This window comes from Procambarus clarkii, chromosome 31, assembly GCF_040958095.1.
Source record: "Procambarus clarkii isolate CNS0578487 chromosome 31, FALCON_Pclarkii_2.0, whole genome shotgun sequence".
In the NCBI taxonomy this organism is placed as follows: Eukaryota; Metazoa; Arthropoda; class Malacostraca; order Decapoda; family Cambaridae; genus Procambarus; species Procambarus clarkii.
In genome coordinates, this window is record NC_091180.1 from 4,138,977 (window position 1) to 4,159,245 (window position 20,269).

The following is a 20,269-nucleotide window of genomic DNA, read 5'->3' on the forward strand; positions in this document are numbered from 1 at the left end:
TTTTGTTTCGTACTAAAAATCATCGAATTCAGCATTATTTTGACGTTTATCATCCCCTTTTCCTTTATGTGATATAAACAAAATATCATCGAATTAGGCAGTATTTTGCTGTTTTTCCACGTTTTTGTGAATTTTCAGTTTATTGCTATTAATTCATTAAATATACGATAAAAATGATGCAAACACATAATTGATTAGACATTAACCTTAAACACTTCACTTTCAATCAACTATTTGTTTCTCGTTAAAATACTGAGTAAGATATTGGAAAGGGGAGAAGTTCTGTTTTGATTGCATATATCGACGTTTCAGCCGGATTAGAGCGGTTTTACGTTCCATCGGTAATATCAACGTTTACGTTAATTTTACGTTCCATCTTCCATCGGTAATATAAACGGAAAATCAGGAACATTTTAGTTAATTCTAATGAAAACACATTGATTTTTATCATTTGTATTTGAAACAACATTGTCATATGTCTTTTCTTGGATCTAAATAATACGAAACCTCGCTCTATGATTTGAAGTTAAAATCCTCAAATATGGTAATATAGTGACTTTTTTCACGTTATTCATGTAGTGTGATTTTACGTATATATATTCGTTTTTACCAATATTTCGATACTACTTCATGTTTTCCAACGATATGTGATTTAGCCTTCAAATCTCAGAATTTCGCAAATTTTGCATCTCTAAGCAAGTTTTCTTGCATTTTGTTTTGTACTAAAAATCATCGAATTTAGCAATATTTTGACCTTTATCATCCCCTTTTCCTCTATGTGATTTAAACAAAATATCATCGAATTAGGCCTTTTTTCCACGTTTTGGTGAATTTTCAGATTATTGTTATTAATTCATTAAATATACGATAAAAATTATGCAAACACATAATTGATCAGAAAATAACCTTAAATACTTCATTTTCAGTCATCTATTTGTTTCTCGTAAAATACTGAGTAAGATATTGAAAAGAGGAGAAGTTCTGTTTTTATTGCATATATCGACGTTTCAGCCGGATTAGAACGGTTTTACGTGTACATTTTCTATTGGTAATATAAACCGAAAATCAGGAACATTTTAGTTAATTTTAATGAAAACACATTGATTTTTATCATTTGTATTGGAAGCAACATCTTCATACGTCTTTTCTAGGGTCTAAAAAATACGAAACGTCGCTCTATGATTCGAAGTTAAAATCCTCAAATTTGGTATTATAATGACTTTTTCACGTTTTTCATGTAGTTTGATATTACGTAAATATATTCCTTTTTACCAATATTTCGATACTATTTCATGTAGTATCACGATATGTGATTTGGCCTTCAAATCTTAGATTTTCGCATAATATTGCATTTTAAGCAAGTTTTCTTGCATTTTGTTTCGTACTAAAAATCATCGAATTCAGCATTATTTTGACGTTTATCATCCCCTTTTCCTTCATGTGATATAAACAAAATATCATCGAATTAGGCAATATTTTGCTGTTTTTCCACGTTTTTGTGAATTTTCAGTTTATTGCTATTAATTCATTAAATATACGATAAAAATGATGCAAACACATAATTGATTAGACATTAACCTTAAACACTTCACTTTCAATCAACTATTTGTTTCTCGTTAAAATACTGAGTAAGATATTGGAAAGGGGAGAAGTTCTGTTTTTATTGCATATATCGACGTTTCAGCCGGATTAGAGCGGTTTTACGTGTACATCTTCCATCGGTAATATAAACGGAAAATCAGGAACATTTTAGTTAATTCTAATGAAAACACATTGATTTTTATCATTTGTATTTGAAACAACATTGTCATATGTCTTTTCTTGGATCTAAATAATACGAAACCTCGCTCTATGATTTGAAGTTAAAATCCTCAAATATGGTAATATAGTGACTTTTTTCACGTTATTCATGTAGTGTGATTTTACGTATATATATTCGTTTTTACCAATATTTCGATACTACTTCATGTTTTCCAACGATATGTGATTTAGCCTTCAAATCTCAGAATTTCGCAAATTTTGCATCTCTAAGCAAGTTTTCTTGCATTTTGTTTTGTACTAAAAATCATCGAATTTAGCAATATTTTGACCTTTATCATCTCCTTTTCCTCTATGTGATTTAAACAAAATATCATCGAATTAGGCCTTTTTTCCACGTTTTGGTGAATTTTCAGTTTATTGTTATTAATTCATTAAATATACGATAAAAATTATGCAAACACATAATTGATCAGAAAATAACCTTAAATACTTCATTTTCAGTCATCTTTTTGTTTCTCGTAAAATACTGAGTAAGATATTGAAAAGAGGAGAAGTTCTGTTTTTGTTGCATATATCGACGTTTCAGCCGGATTAGAACGGTTTTACGTGTACATTTTCTATTCGTAATATAAACCGAAAATCAGGAACATTTTAGTTAATTTTAATGAAAACACATTGATTTTTATCATTTGTATTGGAAGCAACATCTTCATACGTCTTTTCTAGGGTCTAAAAAATACGAAACGTCGCTCTATGATTCGAAGTTAAAATCCTCAAATTTGGTATTATAATGACTTTTTTCACGTTTTTCATGTAGTTTGATATTACGTAAATATATTCCTTTTTACCAATATTTCGATACTATTTCATGTAGTATCACGATATGTGATTTGGCCTTCATATTTTAGATTTTCGCATAATATTGCATTTTAAGCAAGTTTTCTTGCATTTTGTTTCGTACTAAAAATCATCGAATTCAGCATTATTTTGACGTTTATCATCCCCTTTTCCTTTATGTGATATAAACAAAATATCATCGAATTAGGCAATATTTTGCTGTTTTTCCACGTTTTTGTGAATTTTCAGTTTATTGCTATTAATTCATTAAATATACGATACAAATGATGCAAACACATAATTGATTAGACATTAACCTTAAACACTTCACTTTCAATCAACTATTTGTTTCTCGTTAAAATACTGAGTAAGATATTGGAAAGGGGAGAAGTTATGTTTTTATTGAATATATCGACGTTTCAGCCGGATTAGAGCGGTTTTACGTGTAAATCTTCCATCGGTAATATAAACGGAAAATCAGGAACATTTTAGTTAATTCTAATGAAAACACATTGATTTTTATCATTTGTATTTGAAACAACATTGTCATATGTCTTTTCTTGGATCTAAATAATACGAAACCTCGCTCTATGATTTGCAGTTAAAATCCTCAAATATGGTAATATAGTGACTTTTTTCACGTTATTCATGTAGTGTGATTTTACGTATATATATACGTTTTTACCAATATTTCGATACTACTTCATGTTTTCCCACGATATGTGATTTAGCCTTCAAATCTCAGAATTTCGCAAATTTTGCATCTCTAAGCAAGTTTTCTTGCATTTTGTTTTGTACTAAAAATCATCGAATTTAGCAATATTTTGACCTTTCTCATCCCCTTTTCCTCTGTGTGATTTAAACAAAATATCATCGAATTAGGCCTTTTTTCCACGTTTTTGTGAATTTTCAGTTTATTGTTATTATTTCATTAAATATACGATAAACATTATGCAAACACATAATTGATCAGAAAATAACCTTAAATACTTCATTTTCAATCATCTATTTGTTAAGCAAGTTTTCTTGCATTTTGTTTCGTACTAAAAATCATCGAATTCAGCATTATTTTGACGTTTATCATCCCCTTTTCCTTTATGTGATATAAACAAAATATCATCGAATTAGGCAATATTTTGCTGTTTTTCCACGTTTTTGTGAATTTTCAGTTTATTGCAATTAATTTATTAAATATACGATAAAAATGATGCAAACACATAATTGATTAGACATTAACCTTAAACACTTCACTTTCAATCAACTATTTGTTTCTCGTTAAAATACTGAGTAAGATATTGGAAAGGGGAGAAGTTCTGTTTTTATTGCATATATCGACGTTTCAGCCGGATTAGAGCGGTTTTAAGTGTAAATTTTCCATCGGTAATGTAAACGGAAAATCAGGAACATTTTAGTTAATTCTAATGAAAACACATTGATTTTTATCATTTGTATTTGAAACAACATTGTCATATGTCTTTTCTTGGATCTAAATAATACGAAACCTCGCTCTATGATTTGAAGTTAAAATCCTCAAATATGGTAATATAGTGACTTTTTTCACGTTATTCATGTAGTGTGATTTTACGTATATATATATTCGTTTTTACCAATATTTCGATACTACTTCATGTTTTCCAACGATATGTGATTTAGCCTTCAAATCTCAGAATATCGCAAATTTTGCATCTCTAAGCAAGTTTTCTTGCATTTTGTTTTGTACTAAAAATCATCGAATTTAGCAATATTTTGACCTTTATCATCCCCTTTTCCTCTATGTGATTTAAACAAAATATCATCGAATTAGGCCTTTTTTCCACGTTTTGGTGAATTTTCAGATTATTGTTATTAATTCATTAAATATACGATAAAAATTATGCAAACACATAATTGATCAGAAAATAACCTTAAATACTTCATTTTCAGTCATCTATTTGTTTCTCGTAAAATACTGAGTAAGATATTGAAAAGAGGAGAAGGTCTGTTTTTATTGCATATATCGACGTTTCAGCCGGATTAGAACGGTTTTACGTGTACATTTTCTATTGGTAATATAAACCGAAAATCAGGAATATTTTAGTTAATTTTAATGAAAACACATTGACTTTTATCATTTGTATTGGAAGCAACATCTTCATACGTCTTTTCTAGGGTCTAAAAAATACGAAACGTCGCTCTATGATTCGAAGTTAAAATCCTCAAATTTGGTATTATAATGACTTTTTCACGTTTTTCATGTAGTTTGATATTACGTAAATATATTCCTTTTTACCAATATTTCGATACTATTTCATGTAGTATCACGATATGTGATTTGGCCTTCAAATCTTAGATTTTCGCATAATATTGCATTTTAAGCAAGTTTTCTTGCATTTTGTTTCGTACTAAAAATCATCGAATTCAGCATTATTTTGACGTTTATCATCCCCTTTTCCTTTATGTGATATAAACAAAATATCATCGAATTAGGCAATATTTTGCTGTTTTTCCACGTTTTTGTGAATTTTCAGTTTATTGCTATTAATTCATTAAATATACGATAAAAATTATGCAAACACATAATTGATTAGACATTAACCTTAAACACTTCACTTTCAATCAACTATTTGTTTCTCGTTAAAATACTGAGTAAGATATTGGAAAGGGGAGAAGTTCTGTTTTTATTGCATATATCGACGTTTCAGCCGGATTAGAGCGGTTTTAAGTGTAAATCTTCCATCGGTAATATAAACGGAAAATCAGGAACATTTTAGTTAATTCTAATGAAAACACATTGATTTTTATCATTTGTATTTGAAACAACATTGTCATATGTCTTTTCTTGGATCTAAATAATACGAAACCTCGCTCTATGATTTGAAGTTAAAATCCTCAAATATGGTAATATAGTGACTTTTTTCACGTTATTCATGTAGTGTGATTTTACGTATATATATTCGTTTTTACCAATATTTCGATACTACTTCATGTTTTCCAACGATATGTGATTTAGCCTTCAAATCTCAGAATTTCGCAAATTTTGCATCTCTAAGCAAGTTTTCTTGCATTTTGTTTTGTACTAAAAATCATCGAATTTAGCAATATTTTGACCTTTATCAAAGGTCAAAATGTTTCTGATTTTCGGTTTATATTACCAATAGAAAATGTACACGTAAAACCGTTCTAATCCGGCTGAAACGTCGATATATGCAATAAAAACAGAACTTCTCCTCTTTTCAATATCTTACTCAGTATTTTACGAGAAACAAATAGATGACTGAAAATGAAGTATTTAAGGTTATTTTCTGATCAATTATGTGTTTGCATAATTTTTATCGTATATTTAATGAATTAATAACAATAAACTGAAAATTCACCAAAACGTGGAAAAAAGGCCTAATTCGATGATATTTTGTTTAAATCACATAGAGGAAAAGGGGATTTAAAGAAAGAATTTAGCAATATTTTGACCTGAATTTTCAGTTTATTGCTATTAATTCATTAAATATACGATCAAAATGATGCAAACACATAATTGATTAGACATTAACCTTAAACACTTCACTTTCAATCAACTATTTGTTTCTCGTTAAAATACTGAGTAAGATATTGGAAAGGGGAGAAGTTCTGTTTTTATTGCATATATCGACGTTTCAGCCGGATTAGAGCGGTTTTAAGTGTAAATCTTCCATCGGTAATATAAACGGAAAATCAGGAACATTTTAGTTAATTCTAATGAAAACACATTGATTTTTATCATTTGTATTTGAAACAACATTGTCATATGTCTTTTCTTGGATCTAAATAATACGAAACCTCGCTCTATGATTTGAAGTTAAAATCCTCAAATATGGTAATATAGTGACTTTTTTCACGTTATTCATGTAGTGTGATTTTACGTATATATATTCGTTTTTACCAATATTTCGATACTACTTCATGTTTTCCAACGATATGTGATTTAGCCTTCAAATCTCAGAATTTCGCAAATTTTGCATCTCTAAGCAAGTTTTCTTGCATTTTGTTTTGTACTAAAAATCATCGAATTTAGCAATATTTTGACCTTTATCAAAGGTCAAAATGTTTCTGATTTTCGGTTTATATTACCAATAGAAAATGTACACGTAAAACCGTTCTAATCCGGCTGAAACGTCGATATATGCAATAAAAACAGAACTTCTCTTCTTTTCAATATCTTACTCAGTATTTTACGAGAAACAAATAGATGACTGAAAATGAAGTATTTAAGGTTATTTTCTGATCAATTATGTGTTTGCATAATTTTTATCGTATATTTAATGAATTAATAACAATAAACTGAAAATTCACCAAAACGTGGAAAAAAGGCCTAATTCGATGATATTTTGTTTAAATCACATAGAGGAAAAGGGGATTTAAAGAAAGAATTTAGCAATATTTTGACCTGAATTTTCAGTTTATTGCTATTAATTCATTAAATATACGATAAAAATGATGCAAACACATAATTGATTAGACATTAACCTTAAACACTTCACTTTCAATCAACTATTTGTTTCTCGTTAAAATACTGAGTAAGATATTGGAAAGGGGAGAAGTTCTGTTTTTATTGCATATATCGACGTTTCAGCCGAATTAGAGCGGTTTTACGTGTACATCTTCCATCGGTAATATAAACGGAAAATCAGGAACATTTTAGTTAATTCTAATGAAAACACATTGATTTTTATCATTTGTATTTGAAACAACATTGTCATATGTCTTTTCTTGGATCTAAATAATACGAAACCTCGCTCTATGATTTGAAGTTAAAATCCTCAAATATGGTAATATAGTGACTTTTTTCACGTTATTCATGTAGTGTGATTTTACGTATATATATTTGTTTTTACCAATATTTCGATACTACTTCATGTTTTCCAACGATATGTGATTTAGCCTTCAAATCTCAGAATTTCGCAAATTTTGCATCTCTAAGCAAGTTTTCTTGCATTTTGTTTTGTACTAAAAATCATCGAATTTAGCAATATTTTGACCTTTATCAAAGGTCAAAATGTTTCTGATTTACGGTTTATATTACCAATAGAAAATGTACACGTAAAACCGTTCTAATCCGGCTGAAACGTCGATATATGCAATAAAAACAGAACTTCTCCTCTTTTCAATATCTTACTCAGTATTTTACGAGAAACAAATAGATGACTGAAAATGAAGTATTTAAGGTTATTTTCTGATCAATTATGTGTTTGCATAATTTTTATCGTATATTTAATGAATTAATAACAATAAACTGAAAATTCACCAAAACGTGGAAAAAAGGCCTAATTCGATGATATTTTGTTTAAATCACATAGAGGAAAAGGGGATTTAAAGAAAGAATTTAGCAATATTTTGACCTGAATTTTCAGTTTATTGCTATTAATTCATGAAATATACGATAAAAATTATGCAAACACATAATTGATCAGAAAATAACCTTAAATACTTCATTTTCAGTCATCTATTTGTTTCTCGTAAAATGCTGAGTAAGATAATGAAAAGAGGAGAAGTTCTGTTTTTATTGCATATATCGACGTTTCAGCCGGATTAGAACGGTTTTACGTGTACATTTTCTATTGGTAATATAAACCGAAAATCAGATACATTTTAGTTAATTTTAATGAAAACACATTGATTTTTATCATTTGTATTGGAAGCAACATCTTCAAACGTCTTTTCTAGGGTCTAAAAAATAAGAAACGTCGCTCTATGATTCGAAGTTAAAATCCTCAAATTTGGTATTATAATGACTTTTTTCACGTTTTTCATGTAGTTTGATATTACGTAAATATATTCCTTTTTACCAATATTTCGATACTATTTCATGTAGTATCACGATATGTGATTTGGCCTTCAAATCTTATATTTTCGCATAATATTCCATTTTAAGCAAGTTTTCTTGCATTTTGTTTCGTACTAAAAATCATCGAATTCAGCATTATTTTGATGTTTATCATCCCCTTTTCCTTTATGTGATATAAACAAAATATCATCGAATTAGGCAATATTTTGCTGTTTTTCCACGTTTTTGTGAATTTTCAGTTTATTGCTATTAATTCATTAAATATACGATAAAACTGATGCAAACACATAATTGATTAGACATTAACCTTAAACACTTCACTTTCAATCAACTATTTGTTTCTCGTTAAAATACTGAGTAAGATATTGGAAAGGGAAGAAGTTCAGTTTTTATAGCATATATCGACGTTTCAGCCGGATTAGAACGGTTTTACGTGTACATTTTCTATTGGTAATATAAACCGAAAATCAGAAACATTTTAGTTAATTTTAATGAAAACACATTGATTTTTATCATTTGTATTGGAAGCAACATCTTCATACGTCTTTTCTAGGGTCTAAAAAATACGAAACGTCGCTCTATGATTCGAAGTTAAAATCCTCAAATTTGGTATTATAATGACTTTTTTCACGTTTTTCATGTAGTTTGATATTACGTAAATATATTCCTTTTTACCAATATTTCGATACTATTTCATGTAGTATCACGATATGTGATTTGGCCTTCAAATCTTAGATTTTCGCATAATATTGCATTTTAAGCAAGTTTTCTTGCATTTTGTTTCGTACTAAAAATCATCGAATTCAGCATTATTTTGACGTTTATCATCCCCTTTTTCTTTATGTGATATAAACAAAATATCATCGAATTAGGAAATATTTTGCTGTTTTTCCACGTTTTTGTGAATTTTCAGTTTATTGCTATTAATTCATTAAATATACGATAAAAATGATGCAAACACATAATTGATTAGACATTAACCTTAAACACTTCATTTTCAATCAAATATTTGTTTTCCGTTAAAATACTGAGTAAGATACTGGAGAGGGGAGAAGTTCTGTTTTTATTGCATATATCGACGTTTCAGCCGGATTAGAGCGGTTTTACGTGTACATCTTCCATCGGTAATATAAACGGAAAATCAGGAACATTTTAGTTAATTCTAATGAAAACACATTGATTTTTATCATTTGTATTTGAAACAACATTGTCATATGTCTTTTCTTGGATCTAAATAATACGAAACCTTGCTCTATGATTTGAAGTTAAAATCCTCAAATATGATAATATAGTGACTTTTTTCACGTTATTCATGTAGTGTGATTTTACGTATATATATTCGTTTTTACCAATATTTCGATACTACTTCATGTTTTCCCACGATATGTGGTTTAGCCTTCAAATCTCAGAATTTCGCAAATTTTGCATGTCTTAGCAAGTTTTCTTGCATTTTGTTTTGTACTAAAAATCATCGAATTTAGCAATATTTTGACCTTTATCAAAGGTCAAAATGTTTCTGATTTTCGGTTTATATTACCAATAGAAAATGTACACGTAAAACCGTTCTAATCCGGCTGAAACGTCGATATATGCAATAAAAACAGAACTTCTCCTCTTTTCAATATCTTACTCAGTATTTTACGAGAAACAAATAGATGACTGAAAATGAAGTATTTAAGGTTATTTTCTGATCAATTATGTGTTTGCATAATTTTTATCGTATTTTTAATGAATTAATAACAATAAACTGAAAATTCACCAAAACGTGGAAAAAAGGCCTAATTCGATGATATTTTGTTTAAATCACATAGAGGAAAAGGGGATTTAAAGAAAGAATTTAGCAATATTTTGACCTGAATTTTCAGTTTATTGCTATTAATTCATTAAATATACGATAAAAATGATGCAAACACATAATTGATTAGACATTAACCTTAAACACTTCATTTTCAATCAACTATTTGTTTCTCGTTAAAATACTGAGTAAGATATTGGAAAGGGGAGAAGTTCTGTTTTTATTGCATATATCGACGTTTCAGCCGGATTAGAGCGGTTTTACGTGTACATCTTCCATTGGTAATATAAACGGAAAATCAGGAACATTTTAGTTAATTCTAATGAAAACACATTGATTTTTATCATTTGTATTTGAAACAACATTGTCATATGTCTTTTCTTGGATCTAAATAATACGAAACCTCGCTCTATGATTTGAAGTTAAAATCCTCAAATATGGTAATATAGTGACTTTTTTCACGTTATTCATGTAGTGTGATTTTACGTATATATATTCGTTTTTACCAATATTTCGATACTACTTCATGTTTTCCAACGATATGTGATTTAGCCTTCAAATCTCAGAATTTCGCAAATTTTGCATCTCTAAGCAAGTTTTCTTGCATTTTGTTTTGTACTAAAAATCATCGAATTTAGCAATATTTTGACCTTTATCAAAGGTCAAAATGTTTCTGATTTACGGTTTATATTACCAATAGAAAATGTACACGTAAAACCGTTCTAATCCGGCTGAAACGTCGATATATGCAATAAAAACAGAACTTCTCCTCTTTTCAATATCTTACTCAGTATTTTACGAGAAACAAATAGATGACTGAAAATGAAGTATTTAAGGTTATTTTCTGATCAATTATGTGTTTGCATAATTTTTATCGTATATTTAATGAATTAATAACAATAAACTGAAAATTCACCAAAACGTGGAAAAAAGGCCTAATTCGATGATATTTTGTTTAAATCACATAGAGGAAAAGGGGATTTAAAGAAAGAATTTAGCAATATTTTGACCTGAATTTTCAGTTTATTGCTATTAATTCATTAAATATACGATAAAAATGATGCAAACACATAATTGATTAGACATTAACCTTAAACACTTCACTTTCAATCAACTATTTGTTTCTCGTTAAAATACTGAGTAAGATATTGGAAAGGGGAGAAGTTCTGTTTTTATTGCATATATCGACGTTTCAGCCGGATTAGAGCGGTTTTACGTGTACATCTTCCATCGGTAATATAAACGGAAAATCAGGAACATTTTAGTTAATTCTAATGAAAACACATTGATTTTTATCATTTGTATTTGAAACAACATTGTCATATGTCTTTTCTTGGATCTAAATAATACGAAACCTCGCTCTATGATTTGAAGTTAAAATCCTCAAATATGGTAATATAGTGACTTTTTTCACGTTATTCATGTAGTGTGATTTTACGTATATATATTCGTTTTTACCAATATTTCGATACTACTTCATGTTTTCCAACGATATGTGATTTAGCCTTCAAATCTCAGAATTTCGCAAATTTTGCATCTCTGAGCAAGTTTTCTTGCATTTTGTTTTGTACTAAAAATCATCGAATTTAGCAATATTTTGACCTTTATCATCTCCTTTTCCTCTATGTGATTTAAACAAAATATCATCGAATTAGGCCTTTTTTCCACGTTTTGGTGAATTTTCAGTTTATTGTTATTAATTCATTAAATATACGATAAAAATTATGCAAACACATAATTGATCAGAAAATAACCTTAAATACTTCATTTTCAGTCATCTATTTGTTTCTCGTAAAATACTGAGTAAGATATTGAAAAGAGGAGAAGTTCTGTTTTTGTTGCATATATCGACGTTTCAGCCGGATTAGAACGGTTTTACGTGTACATTTTCTATTGGTAATATAAACCGAAAATCAGGAACATTTTAGTTAATTTTAATGAAAACACATTGATTTTTATCATTTGTATTGGAAGCAACATCTTCATACGTCTTTTCTAGGGTCTAAAAAATACGAAACGTCGCTCTATGATTCGAAGTTAAAATCCTCAAATTTGGTATTATAATGACTTTTTTCACGTTTTTCATGTAGTTTGATATTACGTAAATATATTCCTTTTTACCAATATTTCGATACTATTTCATGTAGTATCACGATATGTGATTTGGCCTTCATATCTTAGATTTTCGCATAATATTGCATTTTAAGCAAGTTTTCTTGCATTTTGTTTCGTACTAAAAATCATCGAATTCAGCATTATTTTGACGTTTATCATCCCCTTTTCCTTTATGTGATATAAACAAAATATCATCGAATTAGGCAATATTTTGCTGTTTTTCCACGTTTTTGTGAATTTTCAGTTTATTGCTATTAATTCATTAAATATACGATAAAAATGATGCAAACACATAATTGATTAGACATTAACCTTAAACACTTCACTTTCAATCAACTATTTGTTTCTCGTTAAAATTCTGAGTAAGATATTGGAAAGGGGAGAAGTTCTGTTTTTATTGAATATATCGACGTTTCAGCCGGATTAGAGCGGTTTTACGTGTAAATCTTCCATCGGTAATATAAACGGAAAATCAGGAACATTTTAGTTAATTCTAATGAAAACACATTGATTTTTATCATTTGTATTTGAAACAACATTGTCATATGTCTTTTCTTGGATCTAAATAATACGAAACCTCGCTCTATGATTTGCAGTTAAAATCCTCAAATATGGTAATATAGTGACTTTTTTCACGTTATTCATGTAGTGTGATTTTACGTATATATATACGTTTTTACCAATATTTCGATACTACTTCATGTTTTCCCACGATATGTGATTTAGCCTTCAAATCTCAGAATTTCGCAAATTTTGCATCTCTAAGCAAGTTTTCTTGCATTTTGTTTTGTACTAAAAATCATCGAATTTAGCAATATTTTGACCTTTATCAAAGGTCAAAATGTTTCTGATTTTCGGTTTATATAAGCAATAGAAAATGTACACGTAAAACCGTTCTAATCCGGCTGAAACGTCGATATATGCAATATAAACAGAACATCTCCTCTTTTCAATATCTTACTCAGTATTTTACGAGAAACAAATAGATGACTGAAAATGAAGTATTAAAGGTTATTTTCTGATCAATTATGTGTTTGCATAATTTTTATCGTATATTTAATGAATTAATAACAATAAAAAGAAAATTCACCAAAACGTGGAAAAAAGAACTAATTCGATGATATTTTGTTTAAATCACATAGAGGAAAAGGAGATTTAAAGAAAGAATTTAGCAATATTTTGACCTGAATTTTCAGTTTATTGCTATTAATTCATTAAATATACGATAAAAATGATGCAAACACATAATTGATTAGACAATAACCTTAAACACTTCACTTTCAATCAACTATTTGTTTCTCGTTAAAATAATGAGTAAGATATTGGAAAGGGGAGAAGTTCTGTTTTTATTGCATATATCAACGTTTCAGCCGGATTAGAGCGGTTTTACGTGTACATCTTCCATCGGTAATATAAACGGAAAATCAGGAACATTTTAGTTAATTCTAATGAAAACACATTGATTTTTATCATTTGTATTTGAAACAACATTGTCATATGTCTTTTCTTGGATCTAAATAATACGAAACCTCGCTCTATGATTTGAAGTTAAAATCCTCAAATATGGTAATATAGTGACTTTTTTCACGTTATTCATGTAGTGTGATTTTACGTATATATATTCGTTTTTACTAATATTTCGATAGTACTTCATGTTTTCCCACGATATGTGATTTAGCCTTCAAATCTCAGAATTTCGAAAATTTTGCATCTCTAAGCAAGTTTTCTTGCATTTTGTTTTGTACTAAAAATCATCGAATTTAGCAATATTTTGACCTTTCTCATCCCCTTTTCCTCTGTGTGATTTAAACAAAATATCATCGAATTAGGCCTTTTTTCCACGTTTTTGTGAATTTTCAGTTTATTGTTATTATTTCATTAAATATACGATAAACATTATGCAAACACATAATTGATCAGAAAATAACCTTAAATACTTCATTTTCAATCATCTATTTGTTAAGCAAGTTTTCTTGCATTTTGTTTCGTACTAAAAATCATCGAATTCAGCATTATTTTGACGTTTATCATCCCCTTTTCCTTTATGTGATATAAACAAAATATCATCGAATTAGGCAATATTTTGCTGTTTTTCCACGTTTTTGTGAATTTTCAGTTTATTGCTATTAATTCACTAAATATACGATAAAAATGATGCAAACACATAATTGATTAGACAATAACCTTAAACACTTCATTTTCAATCAAATATTTGTTTTTCGTTAAAATACTGAGTAAGATATTGGAAAGGGGAGAAGTTCTGTTTTTATTGCATATATCGACGTTTCAGCCGGATTAGAGCGGTTTTACGTGTACATCTTCCATCGGTAATATAAACGGAAAATCAGGAACATTTTAGTTAATTCTAATGAAAACACATTGATTTTTATCATTTGTATTTGAAACAACATTGTCATATGTCTTTTCTTGGATCTAAATAATACGAAACCTCGCTCTATGATTTGAAGTTAAAATCCTCAAATATGGTAATATAGTAACTTTTTTCACGTTATTCATGTAGTGTGATTTTACGTATATATATTCGTTTTTACCAATATTTCGATACTACTTCATGTTTTCCAACGATATGTGATTTAGCCTTCAAATCTCAGAATTTCGCAAATTTTGCATCTCTAAGCAAGTTTTCTTGCATTTTGTTTTGTAATAAAAATCATCGAATTTAGCAATATTTTGACCTTTATCATCCCCTTTTCCTCTATGTGATTTAAACAAAATATCATCGAATTAGGCCTTTTTTCCACGTTTTGGTGAATTTTCAGATTATTGTTATTAATTCATTAAATATACGATAAAAATTATGCAAACACATAATTGATCAGAAAATAAACTTATATACTTCATTTTCAGTCATCTATTTGTTTCTCGTAAAATACTGAGTAAGATATTGAAAAGAGGAGAAGTTCTGTTTTTATTGCATATATCAACGTTTCAGCCGGATTAGAACGGTTTTACGTGTACATTTTCTATTAATAATATAAACCGAAAATCAGGAACATTTTAGTTAATTTTAATGAAAACATATTGATTTTTATCATTTGTATTGGAAGCAACATCTTCATACGTCTTTTCTAGGGTCTAAAAAATACGAAACGTCGCTCTATGATTCGAAGTTAAAATCCTCAAATTTGGTATTATGATGACTTTTTTCACGTTTTTCATGTAGTTTGATATTACGTAAATATATTCCTTTTTACCAATATTTCGATACTATTTCATGTAGTATCACGATATGTGATTTGGCCTTCAAATCTTAGATTTTCGCATAATATTGCATTTTAAGCAAGTTTTCTTGCATTTTGTTTCGTACTAAAAATCATCGAATTCAGCATTATTTTGACGTTTATCATCCCCTTTTCCTTTATGTGATATAAACAAAATATCATCGAATTAGGCAATATTTTGCTGTTTTTCCACGTTTTTGTGAATTTTCAGTTTATTGCTATTAATTCATTAAATATACGATAAAAATGATGCAAACACATAATTGATTAGACATTAACCTTAAACACTTCATTTTCAATCAAATATTTGTTTTTCGTTAAAATACTGAGTAAGATGGAGAAGAAATGAAAGGGGAGAAGTTCTGTTTTTACTGCATATATCGACGTTTCAGCCGGATTAGAGCGGTTTTACGTGTACATCTTCCATCGGTAATATAAACGGAAAATCAGGAACATTTTAGTTAATTCTAATGAAAACACATTGATTTTTATCATTTGTATTTGAAACAACATTGTCATATGTCTTTTCTTAGATCTAAATAATACGAAACCTTGCTCTATGATTTGAAGTTAAAATCCTCAAATATGATAATATAGTGACTTTTTTCACGTTATTCATGTAGTGTGATTTTACGTATATATATTCGTTTTTACCAATATTTCGATACTACTTCATGTTTTCCCACGATATGTGATTTAGCCTTCAAATCTCAGAATTTCGCAAATTTTGCATCTCTAAGCAAGTTTTCTTGCATTTTGTTTTGTACTAAAAATCATCGAATTTAGCAATATTTTGACCTTTCTCATCCCCTTTTCCTCTATGTGATTTAAACAAAATATCATCGAATTAGGCCTTTTTTCCACGTTTTTGTGAATTTTCAGTTTATTGTTATTAATTCATTAAATATACGATAAAAATTATGCAAACACATAATTGATCAGAAAATAACCTTAAATACTTCATTTTCAATCATCTATTTGTTAATCAAGTTTTCTTGCATTTTGTTTCGTACTAAAAATCATCGAATTCAGCATTATTTTGACGTTTATCATCCCCTTTTCCTTTATGTGATATAAACAAAATATCATCGAATTAGGCAATATTTTGCTGTTTTTCCACGTTTTTGTGAATTTTCAGTTTATTGCTATTAATTCATTAAATATACGAAAAAAATTATGCAAACACATAATTAATTAGACATTAATCTTAAACACTTCACTTTCAATCAACTATTTGTTTCTCGTTAAAATACTGAGTAAGATATTGGAAAGGGGAGAAGTTCTGTTTTTATTGCATATATCGACGTTTCAGCCGGATTAGAACGGTTTTAGGTGTACATCTTCCATCGGTAATATAAACGGAAAATCAGGAACATTTTAGTTAATTCTAATGAAAACACATTGATTTTTATCATTTGTATTTGAAACAACATTGTCATATGTCTTTTCTTGGATCTAAATAATACGAAACCTCGCTCTATGATTTGAAGTTAAAATCCTCAAATATGGTAATATAGTGACTTTTTTCACGTTATTCATGTAGTGTGATTTTACGTATATATATTCGTTTTTACCAATTTTTCGATACTACTTCATGTTTTCCAACAATATGTGATTTAGCCTTCAAATCTCAGAATTTCGCAAATTTTGCATCTCTAAGCAAGTTTTCTTGCAATTTTTTTTGTACTAAAAATCATCGAATTTAGCAATATTTTGACCTTTATCATCATCTTTTCCTCTATGTGATTTAAACAAAATATCATCGAATTAGGCCTTTTTTCCACGTTTTGGTGAATTTTCAGTTTATTGTTAATAATTCATTAAATATACGATAAAAATGATGCAAACACATAATTGATTAGATATTAACCTTAAACACTTCACTTTCAATCAACTATTTGTTTCTCGTTAAAATACTGAGTAAGATATTGGAAAGGGGAGAAGTTCTGTTTTTATTGCATATATCGACGTTTCAGCCGGATTAGAGCGGTTTTACGTGTACATCTTCCATCGGTAATATAAACGGAAAATCAGGAACATTTTAGTTAATTCTAATGAAAACACATTGATTTTTATCATTTGTATTTGAAACAACATTGTCATATGTCTTTTCTTGGATCTAAATAATACGAAACCTCGCTCTATGATTTGAAGATAAAATCCTCAAATATGGTAATATAGTGACTTTTTTCAGGTTATTCATGTAGTGTGATTTTACGTATATATATTCGTTTTTACCAATTTTTCGATACTACTTCATGTTTTCCAACGATATGTGATTTAGCCTTCATATCTTAGAATTTCGCAAATTTTGCATCTCTAAGCAAGTTTTCTTGCATTTTGTTTTGTACTAAAAATCATCGAATTTAACAATATTTTGACCTTTATCATCCCCTTTTCCTCTATGTGATTTAAACATAATATCATCGAATTAGGCCTTTTTTCCACGTTTTGGTGAATTTTCAGTTTATTGTTATTAATTCATTAAATATACGATAAAAATTACGCAAACACATAATTGATCAGAAAATAACCTTAAATACTTCATTTTCAATCATCTATTTGTTTCTCGTAAAATACTGAGTAAAATATTGAAAAGAGGAGAAGTTCTGTTTTTATTGCATATATCGACGTTTCTGCCGGATTAGAACGGTTTTACGTGTACATTTTCTATTCATAATATAAACCGAAAATCAGGAACATTTTAGTTAATTTTAATGAAAACACATTGATTTTTATCATTTGTATTGGAAGCAACATATTCATACGTCTTTTCTAGGGTCTAAAAAATACGAAACGTCGCTCTATGATTCGAAGTTAAAATCCTCAAATTTGGTATTATAATGACTTTTTTCACGTTTTTCATGTAGTTTGATATTACGTAAATATATTCCTTTTTACCAATATTTCGATACTATTTCATGTAGTATCACGATATGTGATTTGGCCTTCATATCTTAGATTTTCGCAAATTATTGCATTTTAAGCAAGTTTTCTTGCATTTTGTTTCGTACTAAAAATCATCGAATTCAGCATTATTTTGACGTTTATCATCCCCTTTTCCTTTATGTGATATAAACAAAATATCATCGAATTAGGCAATATTTTGCTGTTTTTCCACGTTTTTGTGAATTTTCAGTTTATTGCTATTAATTCATTAAATATACGATAAAAATGATGCAAACACATAATTGATTAGACATTAACCTTAAACACTTCACTTTCAATCAACTATTTGTTTCTCGTTAAAATACTGAGTAAGATATTGGAAAGGGGAGAAGTTCTGTTTTTATTGCATATATCGACGTTTCAGCCGGATTAGAGCGGTTTTACGTGTACATCTTCCATCGGTAATATAAACGGAATATCAGGAACATTTTAGTTAATTCTAATGAAAACACATTGATTTTTATCATTTGTATTTGAAACAACATTGTCATATGTCTTTTCTTGGATCTAAATAATACGAAACCTCGCTCTATGATTTGAAGTTAAAATCCTCAAATATGGTAATATAGTGACTTTTTTCACGTTATTCATGTAGTGTGATTTTACGTATATATATTCGTTTTTACCAATATTTCGATACTACTTCATGTTTTCCCACGATATGTGGTTTAGCCTTCAAATCTCAGAATTTCGCAAATTTTGCATGTCTTAGCAAGTTTTCTTGCATTTTGTTTTGTACTAAAAATCATCGAATTTAGCAATATTTTGACCTTTATCAAAGGTCAAAATGTTTCTGATTTTCGGTTTATATTACCAATAGAAAATGTACACGTAAAACCGTTCTAATCCGGTAGAAACGTCGATATATGCAATAAAAACAGAACTTCTCCTCTTTTCAATATCTTACTCAGTATTTTACGAGAAACAAATAGATGACTGAAAATGAAGTATTTAAGGTTATTTTCTGATCAATTATGTGTTTGCATAATTTTTATCGTATTTTTAATGAATTAATAACAATAAACTGAAAATTCACCAAAACGTGGAAAAAAGGCCTAATTCGATGATATTTTGTTTAAATCACATAGAGGAAAAGGGGATTTAAAGAAAGAATTTAGCAATATTTTGACCTGAATTTTCAGTTTATTGCTATTAATTCATTAAATATACGATAAAAATGATGCAAACACATAATTGATTAGACAATAACCTTAAACACTTCACTTTCAATCAACTATTTGTTTCTCGTTAAAATACTGAGTAAGATATTGGAAAGGGGAGAAGTTCTGTTTTTATTGCATATATCAACGTTTCAGCCGGATTAGAGCGGTTTTACGTGTACATCTTCCATCGGTAATATAAACGGAAAATCAGGAACATTTTAGTTAATTCTAATGAAAACACATTGATTTTTATCATTTGTATTTGAAACAACATTGTCATATGTCTTTTCTTGGATCTAAATAATACGAAACCTCGCTCTATGATTTGAAGTTAAAATCCTCAAATATGGTAATATAGTAACTTTTTTCACGTTATTCATGTAGTGTGATTTTACGTATATATATTCGTTTTTACCAATATTTCGATACTACTTCATGTTTTCCAACGATATGTGATTTAGCCTTCAAATCTCAGAATTTCGCAAATTTTGCATCTCTAAGCAAGTTTTCTTGCATTTTGTTTTGTAATAAAAATCATCGAGTTTAGCAATATTTTGACCTTTATCATCCCCTTTTCCTCTATGTGATTTAAACAAAATATCATCGAATT

At 28.5% G+C, this 20,269-nt stretch overlaps 1 protein-coding gene across 1 annotated transcript in view; it reads left to right on the forward strand.

Moving 5' to 3' along the window:
* Window positions 1–20,269, forward strand: part of LOC138370116 (uncharacterized) — a 182,575-nt gene that overhangs the window by 77,698 nt on the left and 84,608 nt on the right. The window lies entirely within an intron of this gene.